This window comes from Gorilla gorilla, chromosome 1 (assembly GCF_029281585.2).
Source record: "Gorilla gorilla gorilla isolate KB3781 chromosome 1, NHGRI_mGorGor1-v2.1_pri, whole genome shotgun sequence".
Classification (NCBI taxonomy): domain Eukaryota; kingdom Metazoa; phylum Chordata; class Mammalia; order Primates; family Hominidae; genus Gorilla; species Gorilla gorilla.
Genome location: NC_073224.2, coordinates 38,817,920 through 38,827,586, shown reverse-complemented (window position 1 = coordinate 38,827,586; position 9,667 = coordinate 38,817,920). Strand labels below are relative to the sequence as shown.

Sequence of the window (9,667 nt, the reverse complement as noted above, 5' to 3'; positions counted from 1 at the left end):
CCCAGTTAATGCCGCTATTCAGAAAAGACTGGAAGGAGGGGTTGGTGAGACTCAAAGCCTTGAAATTGGATCTGTGGTTGTTTTTCTCTAAAACCAAATGTATACCCACCCACTACCCGGCCAGCTGGTGCCCTTTCAGTCAGGGCCTAGTGACCCTGTAAGGAGTTGCTGCCAGTGGTGGAGCTGGCTGGGACATCCAGGCTCCATCCTGTTCGCCTGGCAAGTGTTCGAGAGCCAGTCTCATGTTTAGGCTCCACACGAGCCCTCCATGGGCATGTGGAGCCTGGTCCTCAATTTCCCATTTAACTCCCTCCTGATTGTACAGGCTTTGCACACAGTGGGCCTTCCATAAATGCTGCTGACAGACCGGGGAGGACTTGGGGGCTGGGAGGCTTCCTTTCATTTCCAGTGTTGAGGGGAGAGTATCAGAATCCTCATCTCTATCCTTGATTTCTCCAATGTCTGCCAAGGAGCCAGGGTGAGCACAGCTGTCAGTCTGTTTCTAGCCATGTTGCCAACTATCACACCCATCGGGGCAAAGAAGAACTTCCCTCAGCAGGATGTTTGTGGACAGCAGGTGACTGTCCTGCTCTGGGGCTGGCTTCAGCACCTCCGATCTAGCCACAGACTCTCTTTCTTGTGGCTTCCCTTGTCATCTGCCCCTCCTGACCATCTGGCCACCCTGACTTCTCCTGCCTGGTGGGAACACTATCTGGTGGGTGGCAGCCTCTCCCTGCATGGAAGCTCCCGACCAAGGGGCAGGGGGAGCAGCGGGCTGAATTGTCAGGGTTCAAACAGTTGAGCTAATACCAGTTTGCTCAGGGGTTTCTGGCTGCCTACCCGGGAGCCCAGGGCAAGGGGACCAAGCAATGTGCAATCTGCTCTTAACAGCCCCCATGCTTCCAGAGGCTTTCCAGGCTGAGAAAACACATTTGAATGTAACCTCATCTTGGAGTTCCAGCAGCTTCAACCTTGATGGTGTCTTCCTCAGGATTCCTTCATTCCTGATCTGTGTAGAGGCTAACATTTACTGTGATCTTCCCATGTGCCTGACACCGTACCAAGAGCTTTCTGTGCACCATCTCATTTCATCTTCATAGTAACTCTATAAGGGAGCTTCAATTATCAATCCAGTTTCACTGACAAGCTAACTGAGGGCTGGAGAGGTTAAGTAACTTGTCCAGGATTGTATAGCCAGTCTGTGGCAGAGCTAGGAGTCTAACAGAGGCATTATAGTACTGTCTCATGTGCATGAAGACTGCTTTGTCCTGGATTAAAGTGTTTACATTTTACCAAATCTGGATCTTGTATCTATTCATCTAGCAGATGGGTCAGCCAACTATGCCCACAGGCCAAATGTAGCCATGGTATGGTCTGTGTTTTTTTTTTTTTTTTTCCGAGACAGAGTCTTGCTCTGTCACCAGGCTGGAGTGCAGTTGACACAATCTCAGCTCACTGCAACCTCCGCCTCCTGGGTTCAAGCGATTCTCCTGCCTCAACCTCCCGAGTAGCTGGGACTACAGGCATGCGACCCCATGCCCAGCTAATTTTTGTATTTTTAGTAGAGACAGGGTTTCACCATGTCGACCAGGATGGTCTCGATCTCTTGACCTAGTGATCCACCCACCTCAGCCTCCCAAAGTGCTGAGATTACAGGTGTGAGCCACTGCATCCAGCCCAGCTTTTTTTGGTTTTTGTTTGTTTTAGAATCAGGGTCTCACTTTGTTGACCAGGCTAGAGTACAGCGGTGTGATCATTGCTCACTGAAGCTTAAAATTCCTGTGCTCAAACAATCCTCCCATCTCAGCCTCCCAAGTAGGTGGGACTACAGGCACCAACCACCATGCCCAGTTATACCATAGTTAAAAAAACAAAAAACAAAAAACAAACAAAAAAACGCCGGGCACGGTGGCCCACACTTGTAATCTCAGCACTTTGGGAGGCCGAGGTGGGCGGATCACGAGGTCAGGAGATCGAGACCATACTGGCTAACACGGTAAAATGCCGTCTCTACTAAAAATACAAAAAGTTAGCAGGGTGTGGTGGCGGGCACCTGTAGTCCCAGCTACTCGGGAGGCTGAGGCAGGAGAATGGTGTGAACCCAGGAGGTGGAGCTTGCAGTGAGCTGAGATGGCACCACTGCACTCCAGCCTGGGCGACAGAGCGACACTCCATCTCAAAAACAAACAACCAAAAACAAAGAAGAAAATGTGACAAAGACAGTATTTGGCCTATAAAGCCTAAAATACTGACTATTTACTATCTGGGCCCTTACAAAAACAGTTTGCTGACTGCTGAGTTAGCATGCCACAGTATCCTGTCCCACCAATACGATCCAGAGAAAGCCCCAGCACCGTGTCTGCCAGCCTCCAATTCTCTTTGGACTCGGCCGCTTCCAAGAGTGCTCTGAACAATTAAAAACTCAATGAATACATTCAGTGCATGAAGACGGATGTGCCAGGGGGATTTTCAAATCTTCGGCTGCATCTTTGAGTGTGTGTAAACCTCGGGCCAGTTGCCTGGCAGGCCAGCCTGCGGCATGGGTCTTGACTTTCCCGATTGTGAAATGAGGATGAGAAATCTTGGCCTTGGAATGGAGGGAAATGAAAGAGGGGCATCTGACCGACTCTCAGAAAGACACAGGCAGGGAGCTCTGGAGGCTTCTTAGAAGGAAGAACCAGCCGGGTGTGGTGGCTCACGCCTGTAATCCCAGCACTATGGGAGGCTGAGGCAGGCGGATCACCTGAGGTCAGGAGCTTGAGACCAGCCTGACCAACATGGAGAAACCCTGTCTCTACTGAAAATATAAAATTAGCTGGGCATGGTGGCAGGCGCCTGTAATCCCAGCTACTCGGGAGTCTGAGGCAGGGGAATCGCTTGAACCCGGGAAGCGGAGGTTGCGGTGAGCCGTGACTGCACCACTGCGCTCCAGCCTGGGCAACAAAAGCGAAACTCTGTCTCAAAATAAAAAAAGAAGGAAGAACCAATATGAATCACAAGCAACATTATTACCTTAGCAAGTGTTTGAGCCCCCAGTCTAAATGTGTAAAGTAATCTGCTCAGGCTCAAGAAAATCTCTTTTCCCCTATCACACTGGATGTATGAACACATGACCAGCAGAGGCCATCTAACTGAATGGGTTTTCATGTCTCCCCTCTCTGCTCAGGTGGTGAGTTCCCTGAGGCCCAGTCTGGATCTTATGTTTTACTTGTGTCTTCTCTGAGCTCTTCGTACCACACTTAGCAGCACACAGTGAGCAACTCTGCGTAGTGATCTGCCTGACTTACATGTTACAAAAAGGCCCTGAATGGAAACAGGCCTCCAGGAAGAGTGTCTAGAAAAGTAAGGGTCAGGCAGGGTGCCGGTGGCTCACGCCTATAATCCCAGCACTTTGGGAGGCTGAGGTGGATGGATCACTTGAGCCCAGAAGTGCGAGACCAGCCTGGGCAACATAGCAAGAACTTGTCTCTACAGAAAAAAGAAAAAAAGTACTAGCTGGGTGTGGCAGCTCATGACTGTAATCACAGTGCTTTTGGGAGGTTGAGGCAAGAAGATAGCTTGAGCCTGGGAGATTGAGGCTGTGGTGAGCCATGTTCATGCTACTGCACTCCAGCCTGGGCAACATAAGAGACACTGTCTCAAAAAAATAAATAAAAAATAAAAGGCTAGGCATGGTGGCTCACACCTATAATCCCAGCACTTTCGGAGGCTGAGGCAGGCGGATCACTTGAGCCCAAGAGTTTGAGACCAGCCTGGGCAATATGGCGAGACCCTGTCTCTACAAAAAGTACAAAAATTAGCTGGACGTGGTGTGTGTGTGTAGTCCCAGCTACTTGGGAGGCTGAGGTGGGAGGATCACTTGAACCCAGGAGGCTGAGGCTGCAGTGAGCTATGATTGCACCACTACGCTCCAGCTTAGGTGACAGCCAGACCCTGTCTCAAAAAAAAAAAAAAAAGAAGAAAAGTAAGAGTCTTCTCTCTGCCCTCCCCAGAGCAATCTTGAGGCCCAGAGAGCAGGTGTGAGCTAGCTGGGGGGTCCTGGCACCTCAGGTGAGGCTGCTGGAGGCCCAGGCCTGAAGGCCCAGGCACTCCCTCCCCTTCAGAAGCCCAGCTCTTCAGGCCCTCCCTGTATCCTCCACACCCAACCCTCTTCAGTCCTCCAGGAAACATCATGAGGGTTAATTATTTCTCAGGGCTGACTCAGACAGCAGTTTTCTGCCAAAGCATTCTGTCAGCCAAGCACGGTCCTGCTGTTACCCCTGTGAGGGAGACTTTGTAAGCTGTGTCAGGAGGAAACTCCTCAGCAGGGAAGCCCAAAGCCCTGTAGCCTCGGGTGGGGTCCTGCCTGATCCCGTCGGGTGGGGCTGGTTGCTGGGAGGGCGCCCTCCCCAGTGTGAGAAGCCAGCTCCAGAACGCTCTCACCGCCAGGCTGCCTTTCAGCCAGTCCCTGTGGGGCAACGCTCGCCTTTCGTTTTGTTGATTGGAGATTGTGTCTCTGAATAGAGCTTAATGTCCTTTTGAAATTATCTGTTCTTTTTTATTCTTTTTTTTTTTTTTTTTTTGAGATAGAGTCTTGCTCTGTTACCCACGCTGGAGTGCAGTGGCTCCATCCCAGGGCTCACTGCAACCTCCGCCTCCTAGGTTCAAGCGATTCTCCTGCCTCAGCTTCTGGAGTAGCTGGGATTACAGGCGCCTGCCACCATGCCTGGCTAATTTTTGTATTTTAGTAGAGACGGGTTTCGCCATGTTGGCCAGGCTGGTCTCAAACTCCTGACCTCAAGCAATCCACCCACTTTGGCATCCCAAAGTGCCGAGATTACAGGTGTGAGCCACTGCACCTGGCCTTTTTTTTCTTTCTTTTAAAAATTTCTCCTGCTTTCTCCATTTGGTTTAGATTGCTGCTGTGTTCCTAAATGCTGAAGGTGAATGATGGGGCGTCCGGAGGAGAGGGATGACACTCAAACAAAAACCGTCTGCCTAGGAGGCCAAACTGGGGGAGAGTTGGGGGGACAGAGGGGGTCTCTTGGAGGAAGAAGGCCTGGGAGATCTTCTCTCTCATATCAGAGAACCTGAGGGACTGGGATGGCCCTGAATGGAGATTCAAAGACGCTGAACTGTGCTTGAGACACCTAGGACCAGAAGCCAGGAGGGAGGAGGTAGAGAGAAGTAGAACAAGGTAGCCCCGTGAATTCACTGCATGGCAGCCATTAGCTTCACCTGCCCTCTGACCAGGCCGACACCAGCACCCCGGGCACCCCATGTGGGTAGGAAGGTGTGTGGTGCTGTGCAAACCCGATTATTCCCCAAGTAACCCATGCCGCATCTACAGCTTCCTGCTGCTGCGCCAGAAGCTGTGCCCTCTTATGGAAAGGAGAGCACTTCCTTCATATAAAAGCAACCAGGTGAAGGCAAGGCTATTCTTGCACGAGAAATGGTGATTATACAGATCAATTCCATCTTCTGGAGGAACCCCAGACAGTGGTAAATTACACAGTTACAATTGTACCTTAAGCCCCATCTCCCCACCCTCCACAAAACAACAGAAAACCCAACAACCATGTTTTGCAGCAAAAATATTTACAGGACAGTTACTATGCACAAGGAAGTATTTTATATATTATGTCATTTAATCTTCTCAAGAACCCTGTGATGTATTTACCAATGAATGAACAGAGAGAGAGGCTAACAGCTAGCCAGAAATCACAGGGCCAGAAGAGTATGAAAGCTAGGCCTGGCAAGGCTGAGAATACAGCAGGACTTGGCATCTGGTAAGTGTTCCATAAATCCTTGCTGAAGGAATAAATGGGTCTGCCAGGCTCCATGATCAGGGCTTGCCTACTGCTCCCTAAGCCATAATTCCCGTTCCAAGGATCTGGGTAAGTCAGGGCCTACAAATATGCCCCAGAGAAGTTTTCTAAGATCCTGTTCTCATCTTTCTTCTGTGCTCTCCTCTCCCCAGCTGCCATCCTGTATCCCTTCCAAGAAGGCATAGAATGGAGAAGTTAATTTGTTATTTGATGTACCAAGTATAGTATTTGAGTGCCTACCAATGGTGCCAAGCATTGTTCTAGATGCTGGGGTCATAGGAGTGAACAAAACAGGTTAGGATCACATTTTGAAGATCACATTCTAGCCAGGTTACAGACTTGGCTGAGAGATCAGTTCTGGCTGAACTGATTAGGTAGGATTGAGGTAAGAGCTCTGTGACTCCTCAGCTATGGGCTGCTGTGTGCACATGGGGGCAGGCACCAGCGCTCCCTCACCAATGAGGTGCACTTTTGTCCTTGTGGTTGCAGAAGTGGTTTCAGCAGCTCTGCCTCTCTGCTGTGGCCTCTTCCCTGGCCATGGTTTTCATCCCAGGATGGGCTCCTCAAAGTGTCTTTGCCACACGACCTAGAATTGAGACTAAGAGATTCAGTCTGGGCTGAGCTCATGTTAAAACCCAGGAGGCCGGGTGCGGTGGCTCACGCCTATAAATCCCAGCACTTTGGGAGGCCAAGGCAGGCAGATCACAAGGTCAAGATATTGAGACCATCCTGACCAACATGGTGAAACCCCGTCTCTACTAAAAATACAAAAATTAGCCGGGCGTGGTGGTGGGCGCCTGTAGTCCCAGCTACTTGGGAGGCTGAGGCAGGAGAATCGCTTGAACCCAGGAGGTGGAGGTTGAAGTGAGCCGAGATTGCGTCAACTGCACTCCAGCCTGGCGACACAGTGAGACTCTGTCTCAAAAAACAAACAAACAAAACCAGGAGCTAACGCATGGCCCCTATTTTTAACTTTTATTTATTTATTTTAAGTTCCTCGGTACATGTACAGGATGCACAGGTTTGTTACACAGGTAAATGTGTGCCATGGTGGTTTGCTGCACCTATCAACCCATCACCCAGGTGTTAAGCCCAGCATGCATTAGCTCTTTTCCCTAATGCTCTCCGTTCCCCTGCCCACCCCCAACAGGCCCCAGTGAGTGCTGTTCCCCTCCCTGTGTCCATGTGTTCTCACTGTTCAGCTCCCACTTACTAGTGAGAATATACAGTGTTTGGTTTTCTGTTCCTGCGTTAGTTTGCTGAGGATAATGGCTTCTAGCTACATCCATATAGCTGCAAAAGACATGATCTTGTTCCTTTTTATGGCTGCATAGTATTCATGGTGTATATGTACCACATTTTATTTCTTTCCTTTTTCTTTTCTTTTTTTTTTGAGATGGAGTCTTGCTCTGTTGCCCAGGCTGGAGTGCAGTGGCATGATTTCAGCTCACTGCAACCTCCACCTCCCAGGTTCAAGCAATTCCTCTGCCTCTCAGCCTCCGGAGTAGCTGGGACTACAGGCATGCACCACCACACTCGGCTAATTTTTGTATTTTTAGTAGAGATGGGTTTCACCATGTTGGCCAGGCTGGTCTCGAACTCCTGACTTCAGGTGATCCGCCTGCCTCAGCCTCCCAAAGCGCTGGGATTAAAGGCATGAGCCACCATGCCTGGCCGCCACATTTTCTTTATCTAGTCTATCATTGATGGGCATTTGGGTTGATTCCATGTCCTTGCTATTGTGAAGAGTGCTGCAATGAACATATGTGTGTATGTATCTTTATAACAAAGTGATTTATATTCCTTTGGGTATATACCCAGTAATGGGATTGCAGGGTCAAATGGTATTTCTGGTTCTAAATCTCTGAACCACACTGTCTTCCACAATGGTTGAACTAATTTACATTCCCACCAACAGTGTAAAAGCTTTTCTTCACAACCTCGCCAGCAGCTCTTGTTTCTTTTTTAAATTTCATTTTATTGAGACAGAGTCTCACTCTGTCACCCAGGCTGGAGTGCAGTGGCGCAATCTTGGCTCACTGCAAACTCTGCCTCCCAGGTTCAAGCAATTCACCTGCCTCAGCCTCCTGAGTAGCTGGGATTACAGGTGTGCGCCATGGTGCCTGGCTAATTTTTGTATTTTTAGTGGAGACAGGGTTGCACCATGTTAGCCAGGCTGGCCTCAAACTCCTGACTTCAAGTGATCTGCCCACCTTGGCCTCCCAAAGTGCTGGGATTACAGGTGTGAGCCACCATGCCCGGCCTATCTGTTGTCTCTTGACTTTTTAATAATCGCCATTCTGACTGGCGTGAGATGGTATCTCATTGTGGTTTTCATTTGCATCTCTCTCTTTTGTCTTTTTTTTTTTTTTTTTTTTTTTTTGAGATGGAGTCTCGCTTTGTTGCCCAGGCTGGAGTGCAGCGGCACGATCTTGGCTCACTGCAAGCTCCACCTCCCGGGTTCATGCCATTCTCCTGCCTCAGCCTCCCGAGTAGCTGGGACTACAGGCGACCGCCATCACACCTGGCTAATTTTTTGTATTTTCAGTAGAGATGGGGTTTCACTGTGTTAGCCAGGATGGTCTCGATCTCCTGACCTCGTGATCCACCCACCTCGGCCTCCCAGAGTGTTGGGATTACAGGCGTGAGCCACTGCGCCTGGCCTTTTTTTTTTTTTTTTTTTTTTTTTTTGAGACGGAGTTTCGCTCTTGTTGCCCAGGCTGGAGTGCAATGACATGATCTCGGCTCACCACAACCTCCGCCTCCCAGGTTCAAGCGATTCTCCTGTCTCAGCCTCCTGAGCAGCTGGGATTACAGGCGCCTGCCACCAGGCCCAGCTAATTTTGTATTTTTAGTAGGGACGGGGTTTCTCCATGTTGGTCAGGCTGGTCTTGAACTCCCGACCTCAGGTGATCAGCACGCCTCAGCCTCCCAAAGTGCTGGGATTACAGGCATGAGCCACCGTGCCCGGACTTTCATTTGCATTTCTCTAATGATCAGTGATGTTGAGCTTTTTTCCACATTTGTTGGTCACGTGTATATCTTTTTTTGAGAAGTTATTTTTATGTATTTTTTAGGGACACAGTCTCCCTCTGTCTCCCAGGCTGGAGTGCAGTGGCGCCATCATGGCTTGCTACAGCCTCAAGCTTCAGGACTCAAGCGATTCTCCCACCTTTGCCTCCTGAGTAGCTAGGGCTACAGGCATGTGGCACCACACGCAGGTAACTTTTCTATTTTTTGGTAGAGATAGGATCTTACTATGTTACCCAGGACTGGCCTGAAGTGATCCTCCTACCTCAGTCTCTCAAAATGCTGGGATAACATATGAATCACTGTGCCTGGCCTTTTACAAATTATTTATTTATCTTTTTTAAATTAAAAAATTTTTTTATTGGCCGGGCATGGTGGCTGACACCTGTAATCCCAGCACTTTGGGAGGCCGAGGTGGGCAGATCATGAGGTCGAGAGATCAAGACCATCCTGGCCAACATGGTGAAACCCATCTCTATTAAAAATACAAAAATTAGCCGGGCTTGGTGGCGGGCGCCTGTAGTCCCAACTACTTGGGAGGCTGAGGCAGGAGAATCGCTTGAACCCAGGAGGCGGAGGTTGCAGTGAGCTGAGATTGCACCACTGCACTCCAGCCTGGCGACAAAGCAAGACTCTGTTTCAAAAAAACAAAACAAAACAAAACAAAACAAAACAACCAGACACACACAAAAAACTTATTTTATGCAGGGACCACGCTAATCTTCTCTGTATTGTTCCAATTTTAGTATATGTGCTGCCAAAGCGAGCACTATTTATTTATCTATTTATTTATTTATTGAGCCAGAGTCTCATTCTGTCACTCAGGCTGG

The 9,667-nt window shown here is 49.3% G+C and overlaps 1 long non-coding RNA gene and 1 other non-coding gene across 2 annotated transcripts in view; both read right to left on the bottom strand.

Moving 5' to 3' along the window:
- Positions 1–5,560: 5,560 nt before the first annotated feature.
- Positions 5,561–9,667, bottom strand: part of LOC115931439 (uncharacterized) — a 113,495-nt gene continuing 109,388 nt past the window's right edge. Inside the window, exon 11 of the long non-coding RNA XR_010134629.1 lies at positions 5,561–6,393. This is a non-coding gene — a long non-coding RNA (uncharacterized lncRNA). The remainder of the gene's footprint in view (positions 6,394–9,667) is intronic.
- LOC115932215 (U6 spliceosomal RNA) lies at positions 9,502–9,607 on the bottom strand. The gene has a single exon (XR_004068534.3). It is a non-coding gene; the product is annotated as a U6 spliceosomal RNA (small nuclear RNA).